At 39.1% G+C, this 25,164-nt stretch overlaps 1 protein-coding gene across 1 annotated transcript in view; it reads left to right on the top strand.

Annotated features, from left to right (window-relative positions):
- FMN2 (formin 2) overlaps nucleotides 1–25,164 on the top strand; it is a 386,045-nt gene that overhangs the window by 182,874 nt on the left and 178,007 nt on the right. The window lies entirely within an intron of this gene.

Below are 25,164 nucleotides of genomic sequence, written 5' to 3'. Positions count from 1 at the left end.
ACTAAGTATGCCTAAGGGGAAAATTAAAAATTTGTCTACATCACTTACAAAGCTGTTGCCAAATATATCCAAGGAAGGAAGCAGTTTGAGAGAGGAAGAAAACAATCTTGGGGACATTCAACAGTGGCATAACATAGCTCTCCACATGAGAAAGCTGGCATAATGTGGACTTTTACTGTGAATTTTGTCTTTGCAAAATATAGGGATAAGTTTGTCAGTGGCAGAAAATAAAAAAAAGTGATATGAAGTAACCTTTCTTTTTTTTTTTTTTTTTTTTTTTTTTTTCATTTTTCTGAAGCTGGAAACGGGGAGAGACAGTCAGACAGACTCCCGCATGCGCCCGACCGGGATCCACCCGGCACGCCCACCAGGGGCGATGCTCTGCCCATCCTGGGCGTCGCCATGTTGCGACCAGAGCCACTCCAGCGCCTGAGGCAGAGGCCACAGAGCCATCCCCAGCGCCCGGGCCATCTTTGCTCCAGTGGAGCCTTGGCTGCGGGAGGGGAAGAGAGAGACAGAGAGGAAAGCGCGGCGGAGGGGTGGAGAAGCAAATGGGCGCTTCTCCTGTGTGCCCTGGCCGGGAATCGAACCCGGGTCCTCCGCACGCTAGGCCGACGCTCTACCGCTGAGCCAACCGGCCAGGGCTGAAGTAACCTTTTGTAGTCAGTTTTTCTCACTGTATTGTGCAGGGTCGTCAAGAAAAACTAATGATTGATGCTTCTCATCTCTCCATTTCTGTCTGTCTGTCCCTGTCTACCCCTCTCTCTGACTCTCTCTCTGTCTCTGTAAAGAAAACAACAACTTGTAATAGTCATCTGGAAGATAATACAAATGAGTAATTTATGGTATCCAAGTTGATATTAATTATTCCCTTTGAAAACAAATACATTTAATTTGTGGAATATTTTATTTTTAAAATCTTTTATAATCAATATGTTTATAGATGTATTAGTTCCCACACTCTTGGTCTGCTGTATTTCAATGCAGCTATATGATGACTTTCTGCTTTCTTAAGAAATTTAATGAATAGAGGATAGCAATGTGTTTCATCAGGATTATGCCATACTTGCCTGACCAGGCAGTGGTACAGTAGGTAGAGCATTGATCTGGAATGCGGAGGACCCAGATTCGAAACCCAAGGTCACTGGCTTGAGCATGGGTTCCCCAGCTTGAGCGTGGGGTCACTGGCTTGAGCGTGGGATCATAGATATGACCCATGGTCATTGGCTTGAACCCAAGGTTGCTGGCTTGAGGAAGGGATCACTGACTTGGCTGGAGCCCCCCTGGTTAAGGCATATATGAGAAAACAATCATCAAACAACTAAAGTGCCACAACTATTAGTTGATGTTTCTCATCTCTTTCTTCCTATGATTCTGTCCCCATCTGTCCGTTTCTCCCTCCCTCTCTCTCTCTTTCACTAAAAGAAAAAAAAGATTATGCCTTATGCAAAATTGCATTAGGGTTTTGGAAATCTCTTCATTGTCTACGTTATTAGAAGACAGCCAGACTCTGATATCTGCATCTGCATTCATTCTGTTGTTGTACGTTGTTTTGGTTGGAATGTATGGAGAAAATCTGGCCTTTCACAGATATGTGGCCTAAAAGGGTCTTTTCAGATGTGATGGATATTATTCCTGATACTATGACAAAACTCAACGAATGGTAGTTTCCTAATAGTTAGTTGCAATGAGGAATTTGAAGGCCACATCCATAAACTTTCCATACTATATTACATTATGAAAAAATGAAATACTGACATACATTTGTGACATCAAGGATGGACCGTGAGAATATTATGCAAAGCGAAATAAGTCAGGCTGAAAAAGCTAAGAACTGTATGACTTCACCCATAGGTGGGATATAAACTGAGGGTGAGTCATAGACCAGAGTGTGGTAGTTACCAGAGAGAAGGACATAGAGGGCTGGCAGTGTGAAAAGGGTCAAATATAGGGTGAGGGAAGGTAGCTTGACTTTGAGTGAGTGGTACACAATGCAATATGCAGGTCACGTACCTTGGAGATGTACACTTGAAACTTATATGTTCCTGTTAAACAATGTCACCCCATTAAATTTACCTAAAAAATATTATGCCTCCCTCAACATTAAGTACCTGGGCCTGCTAACATTACCTTATTTAACTAAGTTAAAATTTTTGAGTAATTGAGATGTTTGATAAAATACATAAATAAGTGAATGAATTTTAGAATATTGAGTTTATTTAAATGAAACTGAATGGGCTTTGCCATGGTTTGAAACAGAAGTGTTTAAGCGGTTCTAAAGTACACTTAGTTTTTTTTGAGGTGAATTATTTATTTTGAAATATAATTCACTCATGAGTGGCTTTTGAACCCTCATTTCTATTCTAATACGCGTTTGTTTGTGTTTGTTCGTCAGTGCTCACTTTTGAAGCTTCACATCCAACTTTGCAGACAGGCCTTGGGACTTCTGCCTTCCTGCAGCACATTACTGTGCACTGGTCAAAGGTCAGCTGTCTATCTCAGCCACAGTCTCCAGAATGAAACATTCCTATCCTCTGCTGCACTAAGTGAAAGGCCTAGGTGTCACAAAGAAATTAACATCAGTTGTCTAGCATTTGTGATACTCTTGTATAGTAGCTTCAGAATACTTAGTGAAAGACTTCAAGTGTTGAAATATGATGTAGTCTGAGGCATTAACTTTGAGTCTCAACCTTTTAACTGTTTCATTCTGTGCCAAAAAGAGATTCTAGAAAGCTGCTTGAATTTTCCTTAGTGGTGGCCTGGCAAATGAGTGCACTTACTTTCCTCGCTCCTCAGCTAGGAGGAAGAAATGGAAGGAGATATGATATTCTCTGGGAAATCTACTAATAGGAAATTGCTTCTTCCCAAGCAATGAGCATAATGGTTTCAGTTGAGACTGTTTTTAAATGCTTTTGCAAAGTATTTTAGCCACCAGCCACCATTTCCCCTTGACAGATGCATTCAGATGGACTTTGTACACCTTGAAAGAAGAAAACAAACACAAATATAAAGAATGTTTATGTGTGGGAATTATGAAATTTGAAGTATGTGCTATTTTAAAAAAAATATTCCCATTGATTTGAGAGAGAGAGAGAGAGAGAGAGAGAGAGAGGAAGGAAGGGAGAGAAAGAGAAGCTCATTGTTCCACTTAGTTGGAACTCATTGTTCCACTTAGTTGTCCCATTTAGTTGTGTACTCATTGATTGCTTCTCATACGTGCTCTGACTCGGTATCAAACCTACGACCTCGGTGTGCCAGATTGACTCTCTGTTCACTGAAGCATCTGACCAGGGACTGACGTATATGTTATTTATTATGTTTAATTTGGCCCTGGCTAGTTGGCTCAGTGGTAGGTGTTGGCCAGCATGTCGATGTCCCAGGTTCGATTCCTAGTCAGGACACACAGGAGAAGTGCCCCTCTACTTCTCCACCCCTCTACCTCTTGGTCTGTCTGTCTGTCTCTCTCACTCTCTCTCTTCCTCTCCTGCAGCCATGGCTCAATTGGAGCGAGTTGGCCCCAAGTGCTGAGGATGGCTCCATGGCTTCCACCTCAGGTGCTAAGAAGAGCTCGTTTCCTGAACAGTGGGGGACAAAGCATCGCCCCCTAGAGGGCCTGCCAGGTAGATCCTGGTATGGGTGCATGTAGGAGTCTATCTCTGCCTCCCCTCCTCTCACTGAATAAAAAAAATGTTGAATTTTTCATGGAATTATTTATGTACAGAAATAGCTAAGGAAAAGACATTAACAAAGTTTTGTGATGGTGGAGGGAGGTTCCTGCTCAGTTGAGCCAACAAGTATGGGACTATAGAGAAAGTTCCTAAATTTTAGTTCAATTATTTGAATGGACTATTTAAGAAACATTTTTGTATGTGTGTGACAGAGACAGAGAAAGAGACAAAGGGACAGACAGACAAGAAGAGAGAGATCATTGAGAAGCATCAATTCTTTGTTGTGGCTTCTTAGTTGTTCATTGATTGCTTTCTCATATGTGCCTTGACCAGGGTACTACAGCAAAGAAAGTGACCCCTTGCTTAAACCAGCGACCTTGGGCTTCAAGTCAGTGACCTTTGGGCTCAAGCCAGTGACCATGGGGTCATGTCTATGATCCCACACTCAAGCCAGCAATCCCATGCTCAAGCTGGATGAGCCTGTGCTCAAAGCCAGTGAGCTTGGGGTTTCAAACCTGGGTCTTCTGTATTCTAGTCTAGCACTCTATTTACTGTACTACGAGCTGGTCAGGCTTAAGAAACATTTCTTATTCATACAGCACTCTCAACTTGAACTATAATTGTTATACAATCATGGGGAGTGGAAGAGATGAGACTTGAAACTTGTAACATATGACAGAATAAATGTGTAGTGAGAATCCACGGGGCCCAAGGTAGGTTAGGAGTCCCACCAATGCTTTTCTAAACAATGACGCCTATCTTCTGATTCCCTATTTGTGCATATTGCCAGTGACAAAAAGAATATCAGGAAGCTCTGACAATAAAAATAAGTTTTTAATTAAAATATTATAAGTTATGAAAAGGATGAATGCAACTTGCTCAGATAATACTGTGAGGGGGGGTGTTGAAGCCTCAGAAGCGCTGAAAGGTACTGGATATTTAAAGTAGTGAAGGAGAAGGGGCTTGGGAGAAGCAAAATTGATAGTCTCCATAGTAGAGGCAGCACAGAGTAGTGGTGTTGACTGAACTCCAGAGATTGAGGTATGAGGACAGGACAGTGGACTGAAAGAAAATTCCTCCAACAGTGTGCTTTCCACTCACCAGAGAGCAATCCGCGCTTAATTAAAGCTCAGAAGTGTGAGTGGATGAGTTAGAAGAGAGGCCATTCCATCTCACATGTAAAAGACTTCTGTTTTATTTAGAAACAACTTTGCATTCATTAAAATGACATCAGAGAAATCCTGATGTTTGAAATCCCTCCCTGTATTTAATCAACCCCCATTCCCCTGGAGAGTGAAGCATTAAACAAGTCTTCACACACACATATATATACACCGAAAGGGAAAATAGACAAACCTTCATTAACTGAACAGATGATAAAGTATGACTTTACATACACATAAACTAATGCATTGCACTTTGGCACATATTAACTACTATTGAGTTAAGTAAACCATGAAATTATTCCAAAGGGATCATGGTGATTATCATTGACTGTTTCTTAGACTTGTCATACTTTTCCATATTTTGGAAACGTACTCATGAGGCACAAGTTGTTTGTTAAAGTCATCTCAATACAGTGAAAAGAATTAACTACAACATACTAAGTTTTGGTATGTAAGCCATGAACTTAGTTATATAAGTTCACAACTAAAATGTTTAAATTTTTTATTGCATGTTGAATTTTCAGTGACTAAATTCCTTGGTTCCTTTCCCTACTTCAACATGCTTGCTAATATATAAATGCTAATGTATAATAAAGAAGCTATTTAAGTGTTTGTATAGATGAAGTATTTTAAAAATGGAATTAAGAAACATCATTGTGTTTGTGTTTGTCAATTCAAGCTTTCTGTTTTGGGTTTCTTTAAGAGTCAGACAGTATGTACAAAATTACACCACACATACACAAAAAGTATGATTATTACCTGTATGAAAGTTATTTTGGCATAAGGCATTGGAAAGTTCTGATAGATTCTGTACTTATGAAAAAATATATATGCTTACATTAATGATAAAATTTAACACTGTTGCCCTTTTTGAATGTATTAGAAAACAGTGACAGATATGACCCTCCAAGTTAAGGCACTATTTCCAGGGAGACTCACTAAGCTCTATTTTACAAGAGCGTAAATGTTTACCTAAGCAAGAAGGTAAAGTCCCTTATACCCAATAAAGGACATTTTGCAGTGCTGATTTAGGGAAAACATTCTGCAGACAGCGGATGTTTTATACAAAGTACAGTGCATTGTTTGAAACTATTTGCTCATCTATACACTATGCTTAAAATAAACATGATCTGGGAATATGCCAGTCTTTTTCTACCCCCTTTGTTCCACACCCTAGATTTTGTCACCTGCCAAAGTCAAATAAACCTTATCTAAACAGTCGAGATAAGACCTGAGTTGTACCAGTATGGTCAATTCAACAAAGCTGTCCAAAATCAGAAGTGAAATATAATATCGCTAGATTAAACAGTCTACAATGGCAATGATGTTTGCATTTAAAGATTTTATTCCAAAAGGATTACAGTTTTGGTATCCTTTTTCCCCCCCTGCCTAGACAAGAAGGCGACATACTGACTCAAACAAAATGCATTTGTTCTCTAACAATTTAACTTGTACAGCTCTTATAAACAAGGCACATAGGTGTATGAAGTCTACTGGCTTAATCAGCAACTGATGTTGTTAACCTTGTATAAGCAAGTATGCTTCAGATGTACCAGTGGTGGATTGGGTATGAGATTTATTTTCTTTTTCCAACAGTAAAGGCTTTCTTTATATAGCCTACGTGGAAAATCTAAAGAATCCTGGTATTTCATCATTCTTTATCCCTACCTTATAAAAAAATGCCCCACCAGATTAAACAGCCTGAAAACTGGCGATCATATAAATGCGCATGATTTCTAAATGGTAGGGGATTCTAAAAAAGCAATTATTATCTTTCTAAGATGTACAGCATTTTAATTGAGTGCAAATAAAGTGTAAACAGGACAAGGGCAAGAAGTATGTCTGTCATGGTCACCACTGTGTCCCCAGGACTGAGAAGAGTGCCTAGCGCAGAGATAGAACTCTCTGAATATTTGTTTGATGAATGAATATATGACAGATTCAGGAAGTTGCTCTGTTTCTTCGTAGGTGAATACAAATGTTTTGTAATTATTGTATCAATTGCTGATATTTAAAAGCATATTTCTGAAGGGAACAGATTTTGAATTACAGTTAAATGGTTCCCTTTCAACATCACACTATTTAATTGGCAAAATTTTATATATATGTAACAGACCAATGTCATTATATCGCTGTGTCATTTTTAAAAAGAACACCTTCCAAGTGTTCTGGCAGTAGAATGACTTCCACACGGCCTGATGGTTTGGAAGCCACCCCCTTCCCACTGGGCTCAAGCATGTCTTCCCACGCTCCGGTTCAGCCTTCACACGGCTGCCTGTGTGACTCTGATGTGCTCCCTCATATTTTTGAGACCCAAACAATAGTATGAAATATGCATCTTTATTATCTGATTTAAATTTTATTTTATAAGAGCCATTAAATCTATAAAGGTATGCATGATATTTAGACATTTATCGAGAACTAAGAACCTTCTATTTTTGAGTGCCTGCTATGAGCAAGGATTTTAATCAAATTTAATATAACTTAATTTAATAGAATTACCTCTAATCCTATCAATAATCATTTGAGGGAGGTGTTAGCATTATCATTAATATACCCATCTCACCTGTGCATAAACAAACTGAAGGCTTACCTGGTTTCTCCCAGAGATACATGTTAGATAGTCACAGACCCGTGTTTTCAATTCAGGTCCGTGAATCCAAAGCACGAAATGTAAGATTTCAAGTAATTTTGGAGAAAGCCAAGACTTTTGAGATATAATTCAGATAAATTAAAACTTCTCAATAAAACTGTTAAGGTATAAATTGGGAACTAGAATGGGAAGAGCAACAATAAAATTTAGAAGTCTTAGGAGCATAAGGAATGGAACACCACTATTTTAATTTGAAATTAAAAAAAAGAATGCTATAGTGCTCCTGAAACTAAGACAAAATAATATTGATTTTAAATGGTAATTGCAAAAATAAGAATGCTATTGGTATATTTTCCATTTAATTCATTATGGTCTTTAGATAATCCAGAACTACTTGAAATATGCAGGATCTTGCAAATTTCCATGTATGTTAAAAGCATGTAGCAGCTTGTCTTCCTGCAGGTCTCCCATAGTGTGGGCATATCTGCATTATGTTTGTGTGGCAAGCCTGTGCTCCCAGGTGCTCAAGCATGTTTGCAGTAGGATGTTTATGGAAATCCAACGTCATGTTTCTTTTCATCTCATTATCAAGTGTGACATGTTCAGGTGAACATAGTGCCAGGGGTCTCTCTGGGCATGTTTGTATTAAGAAATTATTGAATATGTTCAGTTAAGCCAAGCAAAACCAAACATTTAAAATATTGCTTGACCTTTAAAAATTGCTTCACCTGTAGGAAAATTTTGTTAAGTAATATATTTTGACAGTTTTTAATGTAATTCCACAGGTGTGCAGAGTTTCAGGTGGGGATTAACACATCCGTATTTCCTTAGTAAGGGAGACTGTATATTTCTTGACTCCATTTTCATCGAATTAAACCATGACATGCACTTAGCAAAGGTTTCTATGCTTTATTGAGTTTAAAGTAAAAATTTAGTGATGATAATTCTAGGCATTTCTACCAGTTTTTTTCTTTCTTTTTCCTTTTTATTTTATTATTTTTTCTTTTTCCAAGAGGAGGGGAGATAAAGAGACAGACTCCCACATGTGTCCCGACTGGGATCCACCCATTGACCCCCCCCCCCCAATCTAGGATGCCTAATAAATGAAAGATTCTACCAGAATATATTTTTTAGAAATCCCCCTCCATTCTCCAACTGTTTTCCCCTTATGCTGATCACTCGTGCACTTCTTCATCCACCTACATCAGTATTCCTCAATATTTTATTGTTTAGTTTTTTTAAAATCTAGAGACAACCACAAATGCAGTTGGGGAAGAAGAGGGGAATATTTCTGTTGTTAGATAAAGACTTATCAAGGGAAGATAAGATGAAAAATGTTTCTACGTTGTTGTCTCCTAGCTTTAGAGCTCTTAAAGTTTTAAGAGTGGACAATATCATCAGTGAGCTCTGTGAACAGAGGGCTCATTGGGGACGGGGCTCTGTCTGGTCTGGAGTGTGAGTGAGGTGCTGTGCATTGGGCAGAAATATATACTATCAGAGAAAGTGTGTGGCTGTCTGTTGCTGAACTCACTGAGATCTATCCTTAGGAGCTGGTCAACACTGATCTTGTTTTATCTCCTCTAGAACTTCTAATGCTGGGATATTGGCCTTCCAGAATTGGTCTAATTCTCTTTAAGTTTTCTCTTCTTTTCCTTTTTGATTTATATTTCTTTTTGTGACATTCTCTCACATTTGCTTTCCATGTCTTCTACTGAGGCCTCCTATTTCTGTTACTGTGTTTTTTATGTTTGAAGACCATTTTTTCCCAATTAGGGTGTTGTAATAACCCAGGCAGTAGTTGGGAGTGTCTGGGACTGGGGTGGTAGCCACGAGAGTGGTGAGATGAAGTCATATTCTGCATATATTATGAGTGGAAAGCCAACAGTATCAACAATACATTGCATGTGGAATTTGAGAGAAAGAAAGGAGTTAAGGATGGCCTGGGATGGAAGAGGGAGTCTCCATGTGAGACAGGGGAGAGTGTGCACCAAGTGGGTCTACCTGTTAGAGTTCCGGGTGTGCCTGCTAAGAAAGCTGTGGGTTCTACACGTGTGGAGTTCAGGAAGGAGGTTTCAGGCTGGAGATGAAAACATGGGAATATTTCACACCCACCATGATACTGGATGAGATCACCAAGGGTCTGAGTGTAGGCAGAGGTGAGAAGAGGTATAAGGATTGAGCCCTAGGACACTCCAAAAATAAGGTTGAGGAGAGAAGAAGACAGGCAAATTGAGGAGTGGAGAACATTAACAAGTATAAAGAAAAGGAAGAGTCACATCTGAAAGCCAAATTAAGCACATGTATCAAGAGGAAGGAATTAGCTGTGTCAAATAATGCCAGGGACTGAGAAATTTGCATTTGGATTTCCCAGGATCGAAATTGTTAGTGACTCAGTGATCACAGGCAATGCTTGATGAGGTGGGATAAAGAAGAAAATGGCAGAGAATATGGGGACAGTTGGTAATGGAAACCCTTTGGAGAATATGGAGGGGTTTTACTGCCTTTTCTTCTCCTTCTTCCCTTTTTTTAAATTAAGTGAGAGGTGGGGAGGCAGACTCTCACATGCGCCCCCACCAGGATCCACCTGGCAAGCCCCCTACAGGGCAATGTTCTATCTGGGGTTGCTGCTCCATTGCTTGGCAACTGAGCTATTTTTGTGCTTGAGGCAAGGCCATGGAGCCCTCCTCAGAGCCCAAGGCCAACTTGCTCAAACCATTTGAACCATGGCTGTGGGAGAAGGAGGGAGAGAGGGAGAGAAGAAGAAGGAGTGGAGAAGTAGATGGTCACTTCTCCTGTGTGCCCTGACTGAGAATTGAACCCAGGACTTCTACACTCCAGGCTCACACTCTACCACTGAGCCAACCAGCCAGGGCCCTCCCCCCTGCTATTCTTCTTCCTCCTCTCTTCCTTCTCCTTTTGTTCTTTGTGTTAGAGGTTTTCTGCAGAAGATTTGATCTTTGGGTGTCCTGGCTTAAAAGTAGGAGAAGTACAAGCTAATGAGAAATCAGGAGCCCCATTGTTGGGCCTTCTGAACTTGAGTTCAATGTAGCATTACCTCGCTACATTATTTGTTAGGCAGCCACCAGTCTTTATCTTTTGTTCTTGCTTCATTGGGTGATTAGATTCCCCTGAGATGTCCAGTTTCTGGCCTGGGATAGTAAAGGTCTATCTGGCAGTGTTCTGGGCCCCAGGCTGGAGGTGGCATCTCCTTTTCAACATACAGTCCTGCACATGGTCCTTCAGTTCTCGGTATGGTAGTGCCCTGACCTACCACTGTGCTTGCTGCTTCTGTGCCCAGAGATATTGTTTTCAGTTCTCAAGAAAATAAAACAACAGAATCAGGAAGGGCATTTTCAGAATGGAGATGTCACTGACTAAATGGCACCATGGTGCTCCGTTTTTACCCTCCCTCCCCCAATAGCCTCAGTTGGACAGGTTCCTGGTGCTGCCGTCCATGCCTTCAGGTTGGTTTTAGTGTTCCCACTGACAGCTGTGGATTCCTCATTTCAAGGCACCTGAATCAGGTATAAATACCTTTGGTCATTTGTTGCTGTCATCACCTTTTTTTCCTCTCAGTCCTTATGAGTTTCATTTTGAAACAATATCTCTTTACTGTATAATTTTAGTGGAACTTTAGCAAATGTCAAAACTGGATGCACATATTAGTCTGCCACCTTAACCAAAGAAACTTCTCAACAAAATACACACATCACAGTTCAGATCAAATGAAGCAATTTAAAAGTCAGGTGATGCTATTAGGATTCAGTCCATCATACAGTCATTCTACCTTGAGGATTTTCCCCACCTGACGATTTCATTCACTACGCTTCCCATTGGCACAAGCTCTACCTGGCATTCATATTGTAATTATCTGTTGATGTCATTCCACTTCCCAATATTGTGAGCTCCCCTGGATAAGAGGGCATGAGCTTCATATCCCCAAAGTATTTTAAGTTATATTTATTGAAGAGATAATAAATATTATCAGATAAATTGAATAGTAACTACTCCTTCCTACAAAGGAATTTTTTTTCTTTCACTGAAGGATTGAGTTAAATAGACATTAACTTTACTCATATCCTTTCTCCTGATTTTAAAGTATAATGACAGGCTGCTTTCAATTTCTTAAAGAGATCTCTGGGAAAATATTTGTTCCTAGTGGCTAGGATATGATGACAAGCCTGGAAGTATTTGAAACGAGAGATGTTTCTGATCTCTGTTACTTATGATGAGTTTCTAACTCAAACAAAGGTCTTCACTTCTCAGCAGTTTGCAAGGCCAACTTCATCTTCACTTTTCCTGTGGCTTCTGAATCCCAAATGGGGGAACAATGGTTTATCTCAGCCCTTGCAATCCTCTTTACACCGTCAGCGAGAAGAGGGCATGAACTGTAAATACGGCTGATTTGTGCTCATTTTGTGTTTTAAGCATCTGCTGACTCTGTTTCCTTCCCATGTACCTTAACCAAAATCAGGGCTGATGATCTCACTGCGGGAGCTTGTTTAGTTTCCCACGCTACCATTGGTACAACTGAAACTGTCATTGTTCTTTCTGCCGAGAATGTTTTCCATGTAGTTTGTCTATAATCTCTCAATTAAGATATTGATTTGGAGAGATAGTATTAAATAATTTTCACGTATCAGAGTTGAAGGGGCCATAATAATGAGAACAATGACAATCAATATTTTCGGGGTGTTTGTTATGGGCACGGTACTTCTTCCATGTGTTTTACTAGTACAATTTAATCTCTGGCAAAACCCGCATAGTGTGGGACTTTTTGGAGGTCCACTTTGCAGATGATGAAATTGAGACACTCTAGGTCACATAGATAAGTAGTGGAGACAGTTTGACTTCTGAGCCCTCAGTGTACTACTGCCTTTTACTGCTGTTTGCCAGGTGATGCTATGACATTATATATTATCATTGCGTTTTATGTTTTGAACTATGAAGTTAGCTAGTGTGGAGTTGTTTATGAAAGGACAAAGTGATCTCAAGAAACATTCAGTTTGTTTAGCCAAGTGAGTTGATTTTCAGAAATAGTAACCTCAGCCTATTTGAATGTTTTAACATTGAAGAAGGATGTTTCCCAAAGCCGCTGATATACTTAAATTTATCTAGGTAAAGTGAAGTTAGTCATGATCATGTAAAAGTAGAGGGAAGGGTCTGTCCATATTATTTCATGCCTCTATGTATCTATATATCGTATCTATATCATCTCTCAAATTAGGAGGCTTATTGATGTATAGGTTACACCTTTACAAGAAGCCGGCTGTCCTGATTAGTGCATTTCATTTTTCCACTGAATGATCCTGCTTCTTCATGCCCTTTATGAACTTAGAGCCTATGAAGAAAGCAAAAGCATCAATAAAATTAATATATAGTAGAGGGCAGTAGAGAAGCACAAGTTGAGGCTAGAAGTCCACAGAACAAGCAGCCACGAATTAGCACCTGGTGTGGTGACCAGCCTCTCAGGTGGCCTCCAAAGACCCCAACCTCCTGGTGTTCATGCTCTTGTGTAATCTTGTCCCCTAATATGTGGGGTGGACCTAGTGACTCAAAATTGACTATATTGTAACAAAGTCACGGCCAAGATTAGGTTACAAAGAGAAGGTGGCCCTGTCTTGCATGCCCTTTGACTCTGAGGGAAGCTGGTTCCCTGGTTGTAAGATGTCCTATGGAGAGACCCACCTGGCAAGAAACTGAGCCAGGCTTTCAGTCAACAACCAGTGAGGAGCTGAGGCCCGCAGTAAGAGGAGCTGAACTCTGTCAACAGCTATGTGAGCTTGGGAGTGGATCCCCAAGCTCTTAGGAAATCTCATCCCTAGTCAACATCATGGTTGTAGTCTTAGGAGCAAGCCTGAGACAAAGGTACCCGGCTAAGCTAAGCTGCACCAGGATTTTTGACCCACAGAAATTGTGAAATGATGTATGTTGTAGTTTTAAGCTCCTGAACTTTAGTGTATTTGCAATACAGAAATGAATAACTCATACTCTTGGTAATAAATGCCATTAAGTTTTCTACCTTTGGGAGTTGCTAGCACTAGTTTAGCAGATCACACTGGAGGGAAGAGGGATTAAAGCAAGAGACCACAGTGGCTGGGTTCAGTGTTCAGAGCTGATGGAGGGAAGGGGTCCTTAAGAGTAGCTCTGAGGCTGTTCTAGTCCTATCCCATCATTGGAGTAAACTAACAGTGTTCCATGACTTAAAATGTTGAATTCAACAGAGATACTCTTATCATACTGAATCACACCAATAATGTGAGCGGCTTTTCTGGCCACTCAATGTATGTGAAACATTTACAAATTTGGCTAATATTTTGTGAGCTTTTCTTTTATATGAGTTTGTTTTAACACAAGCTCTTAAAGTGTGGTCTTTTCCCCTTTGCACAGTGCTTTTATGGGAAAAGCACAGACTCAGAATCTTTTTCTCATGCAGACATTCAGATATGTTGTACTCTTGTCTGTGGGTGATTTAATGTTAGAATAAAAAACATGTCCCACATTTCTGGTGTTGAAGAAGGTGGCTGTGGAGAAAACTTTAATAGCAAAGACCAAGTGTCCAGAGAATGTGATATAGACATAGACTCACCTGCTGTACCTATGTGTACAATGTCATGTGTCCAGCACATACGTGTTTCCTATGTTGAGTCTGTAATCCCTGGTTGTTTTCAATTGCTCTTTATGTAATTCTTTTTATGTAGTGCTATACTTTAAAATCAAAAGAAATAAATTTTATTTTCTGTTGGATATTCCTTTTGAAACATTTTTTTTTTCTTTGTATTTTTCTGAAGTTGGAAATAGGGAGGCAGTCAGACAGACTCCCCACATGCGCCCGACCGGGATCCAACCATCATGCCCACCAAGGGGTGATGCTCTGCCCATCTGGGGTGTCGCTCTGTTGCAACCAGAGCCATTCTAGCGCCTGAGGCAGAGGCCATAAAGCCATCCTCAGCACCCGGGTTAACTTTGCTCCAATGGAGCCTTGGCTGTGGGAGGGGAAGAGAGAGACAGAGAGGAAAGAGAGAGGGAAGGGTGGAGAAGCAGATGGGCACTTCTCCTGTGTGCCCTGGCCGGGAATCAAACCCAGGACTCCTGCACGTCAGGCCAACACTCTACCACTGAACCAACCAGCCAGGGCCAAAACATTTCTTACATCTTAGGTTAAATGGACTCTTTGTGTGTTAAAATAGGTTACTTCACTCTTCATTTTGTAGCAACATGGTTTAGTGAGGGGTGCATTGGATCTCCATGCATGTGCACCAGAGGAGTTAATGAAGAAAAGAGCTATTTATGGTCTCAAGTTTTGATTATTGAAAACAAATGTTTAATTCTGAATCTAATTTTAATCTAGCACAGTCTCAGCTCTGTCTATAGTTTCTAACCAATATGTTCACAGATAATATACATCTCAAAATTGATTACATCAATTGTTTCACGGCTTCTTGAATTATTCTTTTGACTGTAAAATGTCTTATTCTTGCCACAGGATAAACATATGCTACTGACAGAAGTTACTATCCCACTTGATAAAGCCTCAGAGAATCTCAGTGTCCTGATCAAAGACACACAGCATGTTGGTAGACAAGCCAGAAAGAGTACTATATTCTTCTTTTTTATCATATCCTTGGCATTTAAAAAAGTTTTAGGCTACAAAATAAGAGTGTTGTTCATTTAATCCTGGAGTGATTATTAACACATGTATATTCACAGGTTGTTTAAAGAGAGTGTAAAAACCTCCACGTTAAAAGAGTTAATTTTTTTTTTTTAAAGAAAGAAAGAAAGAGAAAGAGGAACATTGATTGGTTGTTCTACTTATTTATGCATTCACTGGTTGATTCTTATATGTGCCCTGACCAGGGATTGACCCTGCAACCCTGGTGCATTGGGATGATGTTCTAACCAACTGAGAACTCTACCAGGCCAGGGCTGATCTAAAGGTTTAGCTACTCTAAGAAGAAGCTTTTGGCGAAACTAACTTTCTTTAAAAAAAATTTAATGGATTTTATTGGAGTGACATTGGTTAATAAAATTATACAGGTTTCAGTTGCACAATTCTATAATACATCATTGTGTGTTAACCACCCAAGTCAAGTCTCTGTCCATCACTATCTATCTCCCTTCTACTCTCCTCCATCACCCATCCCCTTTTCCTCCTGCAATCCTCACATTGACATGTTTTAATCCTGGCAAGTTAGCATACTTTACAAATGAATGATCTTTCAATGTGCAAAAAAAGGCCAGAGTTTTCTCTCAACATCTCCTTAGTCCTTGTGCCCTTCCACATAAAACAGAACAGATAAGCCTTGGTTAAATTGCAGTAACATTTATTTATAGCTATACTATGGGAAAGTACTTAAAACAGCTTTATAGACCTGCAGGGGAATGGATGGGTGGGAATGTGATGAATCCCAGACAACGATGGGTGTTCCTGAATGTCTTAGAGCCAAAAGTAGGGAGTGAGTGTGAAAGATTTGGCCCCTTATCAGAAATATAATCACATTAGCATGTATTTGAATATTAGAGAATAAAGCAACATGAATTAAAGATATTTTACTGAATTTTGAATTTATTTATGTTCTTCAATATTTTGTTTTGTTTTGTTTTTATTTATGATTTTAATTTGTGTTTATATAGATTCAAGTGTCCCACCAAATATATCTCCCCCAACCCCCTTATTCCCCCTCGGCTTCCCCCTACGCCCCCTCCCCCCAATGCCTTCCCCCTTCCCTCCAGAATTTGCTGCCCTGTTCTCTATAATGCTGTGTTATGTATATATAATTTCATTAATCTTTTTTCCTTCTCTGATCCCATCTTCTCTTCTACTTTCCCTCTGACTGCTTTCCCTCTGGTCCCTTTGATTCTTCACATTGTTCATTAGATTCCTCAAATGAGTGAGGTCATATGATATTTTTCTTTCTCTGCCTGGCTTATTTCACTTAGCATGATAGTTTGTAGGTCCATCCATGTTGTTATAAAAGGTAAGATTTCCTTCTTCCTCATGGCCACTTAGTATTCAACTGTATATATGTACTAAAGCTTTTTAATCCATTCGTCCACTGATGGACACTTGGGCTGTTTCCAGACCTTAGCTATTGTAAACAATGCTGCCATAAATATGGGAGTACATTTCTTCTTTTGAATTGTGATTTGGTATTCCTAGGATATATTCCTAAAAGTGGGATAGCTGGGTCAAAAGGCTGTTCCATTTTAATTTTTTGAGGAATCTCCATACTGTTTTCTACAGTGGCTGCACCAGTCTGCATTCCCACCAGCAGTGCAGGAGGGTTCCCTTTTCTCCACATCCTCTGCAGCATTTATTATGTGTTGTTTTGTTAAAAAGCGCCATCTGACAGGTGTGAGGTAGTATCTCATTGTGGTTTTAATTTGCATTTCTCTAATTAGTGATGTTGAACATTTTTTTATCTGCCTATTGGTCATCTTTATGTCCTCTTTGGAGAAGTGTCTATTCATTTCTTCTGCCCATTTTTTGATTGTATTGTTTCTCTTCTTGGTGTTGAGTTTTACAAGTTCTTTATAAATTTTGGTTATTAACCCCCTATCAAACATATTGGCAAATATATTCTCCCATTGTGTGGGTTGTCTTTTTATTTTGTTCATGGTGTCTTTTGCTGTGCTCTTTAGTTTGATGTAGTCCCATTTGTTCATCCTGTCCTTCATTTCACTTGCCTGTGGAGATAAATCAGCAAATTATTGCTATGAGAGATATTAGAGAGTTTACTGACTATGTTTTCTTCCAAGATGTTTATGGTTTCATGACTCACATTTAAGTCTTTTATCCAATTTGAGTTTATTTCTGGGTTCTCTGTTCTGTTCCATTGATCTGTATGCCTGTTCTTATGCCAGTACCAAGCTATTTTGAGTATAATGGCCTTGTAGTATAACTTGATATCAGAAAGTGTGATACCTCCTACCTTATTCTTTTTTTTCAGAATTGTTGAGGCTATTTGTGTTCTTTTCTGGTTCCATATAAGTTTTTGGAATATTTGTTCTAATATATCTTTGAAGTATGTCATTGGTATTTTAATAGGAACTGCTTTGAATTTATAGATTGCTTTGGGTAATATAGACATTTTAATGATGTTTATTCTTCCTAACCATGAGCACGGTATATACTTCCATTTGTTTGTATCTTCCTTGATTTCCTTTAACAATGTTTTATACTTTACCGAGTACAAGTCTTTAACCTCTTCGGTTAAATTTACTCTTCGGTACTTTATTTTTGTGTGTGTGCAGTAGTGAAGGGGATTGTTTTCTTAATTTCTCTTTCAGACAGTTCATTGTTGGTGTATAAAAATGCCACTGATTTCTGAATATTGATTTTATATCCTGCCACCTTGCTGAATTCATTTATCAGGTCCAGTAGTTTTTTGACTGAGACTTTAGGATTTTCTATGTACAGTATCATATCATCAGAAAATAATGATAGTTTTACTTCTTTTCCAATTTGGATGCCTTTTATTTCTACTTCTTGTCTGATTGCTGTGGCTAGGACTTCCAGAACTATGTTGAATAAGAGCGGTGAAAGGGGTACCCCTACCTTGTTCCTGATCTTAAGGGGATTTCTTTTCACTTTTGCCCATTGATTATGATGTTGGCTGTGGGTTTGTCATAGATGGTCTTTATCATGTTGAGGTATGATTCCTATATTCCCACTTCGCTGAGAATTTTGATCATAAATGGGTGCTAGATTTTATCAAATGCTTTTTCTGCATTATTGATATTTTTATACTTTCTTTTGTTTATGTGTTGAATCACATTGATTGATTTGCAGATATTGTACTAGCCTTGTCTCCCTAGAATAAATCCCACCTGATCCTGATGTATAATTTTTTTCATGTATTGCTGGATCTGGTTTGCTAATATTTTGTTGAGAATTTTAGCTTCTAAGTTCATCAGGTATATTGGTCTTTTCTTTCTTTGTAGTGTCTTTGCCTGGTTTTGGAATCAGTATTATGCTTACCTCATAAAAGGAGTTTGGAAGTCTTCCCTCCCCTTGAATTTTTGAAATAGCTCGAAAAGGATAGGAGTTAGTTCTTTTTTGAATATTTGGTAAAATTTGCAAGTGAAGCCATCTGGCTCAGGACTTTTGTTTTTTGCGAGTTTTTTGATAACTGTTTCAATCTCATTTGATGAAATCAGTCTCTTTAGGTTTTCTGATTCTTCTGTATTGATTTTTGAAAGATTATGTGTTTCGAGGAATTTGTCCATTTTGCCTAGGTTGTCTAATTTTATGGCATACAGTTCTTCATAGTGTTTTTTTACAATCCTATGTATTTCTACTGTGTCAGTTGTTACTTCTCCTCTCTCATTTCTAATTTTATTTATTTGAGTCCTCCCTTTTCTTTTCTTGGTGAGTCTTGTTAAAGGTTTATCAGTTTTGTTTACCCTTTGAAAGAAACAGCTCTTGGTTTCATTGATCCTCTGTATTGTTTTTTTAGCCTCTATGTCATTTATTTCCACTCTGATCTTTATTATTCTCTTCCATCTACTTTCTCTGGGCTTTACTTGCTGTTCTTTTTCGAGTTCTTTTAGATGCAGGGATAAATTATTTATTTGAGATGTTTCTAGCTTATTAAAGTATGCCTGTAGTGCTCCCTCACAGGACTGCTTATGCTGTGTCCCATAAATTTTGAGTTGTTGTATTTTCGTTTTCATTTGTTTCAAGGAAATTTTTATTTTTTTTCTTGATCTCATTGTTAACCCTTTCATTATTTAATAACATACTATTTAGTTTCCAAGTATTTGAGTGTTTTTCAGTTTTTCTATTTTCGTTGACTTCTAGTTGCATGCCATTGTGATCCGAGAAGATGTTTGATATGATTTCAGTCTTCTTAAATTTGTTGAGACTCGTTTTGTGTCCTAGCATGTGATCTATCCTAGAGAATATACCATGAGCACTTAAAAAGAATGTATATTCTGCTCCTTTAGGGTAAAAGGTTTTGAAGATATGTATTAAATCCAGTTGATCTAGTGTGTCCTTTAAGTCTGCTGTTTCTTTTTTAATTTTCTTTCTTGAGGATCTATCCATTGATGTTAATGGGGTATTAAAATCTCCTATTATTGGCCCTGGCCAGTTGGCTCAGTGGTAGAGCGTCGGCCTGGCGTGCAGAGGTCCCGGGTTTGATTCCCGGCCAGGGCACACAGGAGAGGCGCCCATCTGCTTCTCCACCCCTCCCCCTCTCCTTCCTCTCTGTCTCTCTCTTCCCCTCCCGCAGCCGAGGCTCCACTGGAGCAAAGATGGCCCAGGCGCTGGGGATGGCTCCTTGGCCTCTGCCCCAGGTGCTGGAGTGGCTCTGGTCGCAACAGAGCGACGCCCCGGAAGGGCAGAGCATCACCCCCTGGTGGGCATGCCGGGTGGATCCCGGTCGTGCGCATGCGGGCATCTGACTGTCTCTCCTTGTTTCCAGCTTCAGAAAAATACAGAAAAAAAAATCTCCTATTATTATAGTATTGTTGTTGATCTCACCCTTTATGCCCATCAAAATCTGCATTATGTATTTTGGTGCTCCTATATTAGGTGCATAGATATTTATAATGGTTATATCCTCCTGTTGGATTGCTCCCTTTATCATTATGTAATGCCCTTCTTTATCCCTTACTATAGCCTTTGTTTTAAAGTCCATTTTGTCTGATATAAGTATTGCTACCCCAGCTTTTATTTCATTTCAATTTGCATGAAATATATTTTTCCATCTCTTTACTTTCAGTCTATGTGCATCTTTTGTTTTAAGGTGTATCTCTTGTAGACAGCATATGTATGGATCCTGTTTTCTTATCCATGCAGCTACCCTATGTCTTTTGATTGGATCATTTAATCCATTTACATTTAAGGTTATTATTGATATGTATTTTGTTTATTGCCATTTTATTCTTTTAATATACATTCCCCTTTACTAAATCCCCCCCCCCTTTGTTCTGTTTACAGCAGGCCGTTTAACATTTCTTGTAGCATTGGTTTGGTTTTAAAGAATTCCTTGAGTTTCTTTTTGTCTGGAAAGATTTTTATTTCTCCTTCAATTTTAAATGATAGCCTTGCTGGATAGAGAAGTCTTGGTTGTAGGCTCTTGTTTTGCATTACTTTGAATATTTCTTGCCATTCCCTTCTGGCCTCTAATGTTTCTGTTGAGAAGTCAAATGTCATCCTTATGGGGGCTCCTTTGTAGGTATTAGATTGCTTTTCTCTTACAGCTTTTAGTATTCTTTATCTCTTAGCTTTGGTATTTTAATTATGATGTGTCTTGGTCTAGATGTCTTTGGGTTCCTCTTTTATGGGATTCTCTGTGCTTCTTGAACGTGTGTGACTTTTTACTTCATCAATTTAGGAAAGTTTTCAGCTATGATTTCTTCAGTCATGGTCTCTATCCCTTGTTCTTTCTCTTCACCTTCAGGAACCCCTATGATGTGGATGTTATTTGTCTTCATGTTGTCACAGAGCTCTCTTAGAGTTTCCTCAGACTTTTTTAGCCTTTTTTCTTTTTGATGCCCTGCTCCTGTGCTTTTGTTCTTGCTGATTTGATCCTCAGCTTCATCCATCCTGCTTTTAGTCCCTTCCAGTGTAGTCTTCATTTCTGATGTTGTATTTGTCATTTCTGACTGATTATTTTTTATTATTTCAATGTCCTTTTTTACACTTGCTATCTCTTTATTTAGATGCTTGTTATGTCCATCCATTGTTGCTCTAAGATCTTTGAGCATCCTAATAATTATTATTTTAAACTCTGCATCCGATAATTTGGTTATTTCCGACTCATTCAAGTCTTTTTCTGGGGATTTCTCTTGATTCACTTGGGTTGCATTTCTCATTTCTCTGCCTTCCCATTTTGTCTGTTTATAAGAAGGGTGTGGCCACAGGAGTCTGATGGGTATGGCCTCTGTGTTCCCTAGGTGTGGTCTGCCTGCAGGCCCGCCACACTTTCTGCCACCACCTTGGGCATTTGGGCATAGGCGTTGCTGGCCCCAGTTGCTGCAGTGGTCGCTGCAGCTTCTGCCTCACCCCCATGGGTGGGACTGCTCTTCTGTGTCCAGGCTACAAGCCTTGGCTGGCCTCTGCCTTTGTCCCATCCCCGCAGGTGGACTGTGCTCAGGTGCCAAGGCTGCATGCCTCAGCCCCGCAGGTGGGCAGAGCTGTACTCCTGCACTCAAGTGCAGGTCTCAGTCATTTCCCCGGCTTTTGCGTTGGCCCTGTGGGCGAGACTATAGGTGGGACTGCTGTCGGACCACTTTCATGCACCCCTTCCGCTGCCACGGCTGCCCTCAGCCTTCACCCCTATGGACAGGACTGAGCTTGTGCCCGGGCCAAAGCAACAGTCAGCACCTGGCTTCCACCCCCACTGATGGGATTGTGCTTTTGCGTCCTGCTGCCGCCTGCCCTCCAGCAAGCACTCAGCAGTGGGCAGGGGGGGACGATGCAGCTCAGACCTTAGCACTCAATACTGTATCCCTGATGGCTCCCTGCTTCTAAATGACTCTTCTCCGAGTGCATCAGGAGAGCTTCTGTTTGGCGGGTGACCTGCTTCCCTTTGCTGGTATTGCTGGTTCCAGGAAAAATATTCACTTTAGATTTGTGGAGTGACTCAGCTCAGGGGTTAGGGTGGCTGTCCCTCAAAGTGTTTCTCTCTGTGCCTCCTAGATTACACTCTCTTCCTGCTATTTCAGTCCTCTCATCTCTCCCTATCCCCTGGAGTACTGGGTGAGTGGTTGTGAAAGAGGTTTTCTCTGTGGTCCATTTAAGAAGAATCTTGGGTCTGAGAAATACGTCTCTTTTTTGCAAATAGTATCCTGCCTTGTTTTGCAGCTAAATACTGTCCGTACTCCTCTTCTAGGCTCAAGGGCTGCAGGCTGGGGCTTTGTTCCTGGGGCCCAGGACCCTCCTCTCTCTATTAAACTCACTTCCCACCACGTGAGTACCTCTGGGCTGCCGTTTGCTCTGGGGAGCTGGGCAACCCTCTCTGTGTTTCCACTTTTTCTATCAGTCTCAGTGTGGCTTCTTCAGTGATCCTTGGTTAAAGAGTTCTCTTAGTTTAGTCTCTTGGTTTTTCCAGATGATTGTTCTTAAAATTAAGTTGTTATTCACTTTGGTTCTGGGAGGTGGAAGTTGGTACATCTGCCTACTCCATCACCATCTTGCCACTCTGTTGTGCTATCTAAGTCTAATACTTAAGAGTTTAAATATTATAGTAAGTAAAAATGGCCAAGTATAAGTAAGCACCTGATAGCTGTATCAGTTTTGTTCTAATAGTTCTTCATTCAGGTTAAGAGTGCCAGCCCTTAATAGACACAACTGGAATTTTTCTCTTCAGTACATGAGGACACTAAAACACAAATAGAGAAAATAGAAGTTTATTTAACTTTGGGTTAGATATAAGGTTTATGAGAGACAGAAAAATTGGTCAACTTTCTTGAAAACTTAAAGATGGAAGTAATATTAGCCCACCACATGCCAGATCCTTATACTTGTTACATGTTTGGTCCCCACACAACCCAAAATGTTGCTAATTTTCCTATTATTTCCTTCTGTCTTCCCTGTAAAGAAACGGAAACTTTTCAAGTTAGTAACTTGAAGTGATGTAGCGGTACATACAATTTTGAATTTACCCAGTTAAGTCAGATTCCATGGTCTGTGTTTCTTCCACATCAGTAAACTATTTTATCAGAATCATATCCCCTTTTGAGGGAATAGAAGGACTATCACCTTGATATAATTTCAGTACTCAGGCGTTCTCCTCTCAAAGAAAGTTAAAATATTAGACTGAAATTTCTGAGTATCTTATTTTCTTCAATCCTTTGCCACCTTAAAAAAGTTTACACAAACATATGTATATTTCTATAAATTCCTTATAATGGACATAACTAGAAATCTGACTAGGGTAGTCTTTACCCATAACTAGTTGTTTGCAGCTACTCAGGATTGGGTAATTGAGTATGTTCATATTCAATAGCTCATATTACAAATTATTGTTAATCAAGTAACTGTTAATCAATCTAGTGATTGAGTATAGTTGCTGAGTTATAAGAAACACTTAACATTTGTTGAGTACATGAATGAGTGCATTATCTTATGTCCTTGATTTTAGAATTGTATCAGTGGAAACTATACTGCCCAACCTAGACACAGAGTTAAGGGAGGAAGCCCTGCAAGACACACTAAAAATGTAGTGACATGAATTTTAGTCTGAATTCTGATTTCTAAAATGTTAAAATGTGCTTTTCATATTGAGGAAAGTTAGCACCTCAATACCTTTAACCTTTTTAAAATTACATCTTCTACCTTTACTTCCTATCTAGAGCTCTGCCATTGCATCCACTCATTTGCCAGTATCTAATCTTCTTTATTTTCAGCTACTCAAGCATGACACTATTGTTTTGCCAAAGCTATTGATTCCCAATTGTATTGTGTTAGCATCTCATAAATGTAAAGCCAACTATAGGAAAATTGAATGGAGTTGCTTTCTACTGAGACTTTCTGTACATGATTAAAAATTGAGATTTCACTGGTTAGAAACTTTTGTGGACTTGCTTAGGACCATATACCGTATTTCCCCATGTATAAGATGCACATTTTTTCGAAAAATTTGGGGTCTAAAAACTGGGTGCATTTTATATAGTGGTTGTAGAGTTTTTTACTTGCATTTCCTTCTTTTTCACACTTGTTTTTATGCTCATTGTTGAAGACAGTGATTAATCATCAGACACAGATGAGGACAAGCTAATGGATGGGAGTTTTGACAGTGATGAGGAGTACTATGAACTTTATGATGAATAAAACTTGAGTTCAATAACGTTATGTAATACATTTTTTTCTTCAAATTTAGGGCCTCAAAGTTAAGGTGCGTCTTATACATGGGAGCATCTAATACATGGAGAAATATATCTATGGTTAGAACCATATGACATTTATTAAGATAGTCTTCAATACCTGATACTGCATTAGTTTAAAAGATAAAAACTTTAGTGTATTCATAAGTAAGGTTCCATGTAGGGAAAACTTGTAGGAATAATATTATGTTTTAAAACGATGGATAAAGTCAGAAGACAGTTTTGCCTTTTATGAGTTTTGATTTGAGTATGAATGATTTCATTATGTTTCTTTTTCTTTCTCTGAGAATGAAATTATATGCTAAATTGACTACTAGCATTTCATGCATAGTTTTTTTCATCAATCTCTTTTTATATCACCAGAGGAATGCAGAAATACTGGATTATTATCTAATGAATTTTGAAGTCAGACCTCCGGATTCACTATAAAATTTTCTTAAAGGGATAGACTCTACAAATCCAATTGGAGTAATTTTGTACATGAACTTACTATCTTATTTTGGTTCTTACACATTTTGTTACATTATTTTTTTAAAATTTCATTTATTCATTTTTAGAGAGGAGAGAGAGAGGGAGAGAGAGAGAGAGGGAGGGAGAGGAGAGAGAGACAGAGAGAGAGAAGGGGGGAGGAGCTGGAAGCATCAACTCCCATATGTGCCTTGAGCAGGCAAGCCCAAGGTTTCGAACCGGTGACCTCAGCATTGTTACATTATTTATAGCCACTTTACCTTTAGTAAAAATCATTTGTTAATCCCTTTTATTTAATTTTTGAAAAACAGAGTTAGTTGGGCTATATTTTACTACTTTGAAACATTAGTTTTTCATATGTTTGCCTTATGTGGTCTAAGGAGTGTAAAGATTTGTCTGAGGCTCTTAATCAAATTCTTAGATTGATATTTGA

This window comes from Saccopteryx leptura, chromosome 1 (genome assembly GCF_036850995.1).
Source record: "Saccopteryx leptura isolate mSacLep1 chromosome 1, mSacLep1_pri_phased_curated, whole genome shotgun sequence".
NCBI classification, from domain to species: Eukaryota; Metazoa; Chordata; class Mammalia; order Chiroptera; family Emballonuridae; genus Saccopteryx; species Saccopteryx leptura.
Note: the sequence above shows the minus strand (reverse complement) of the source record. Positions and strands in the feature narration are given on the sequence as shown.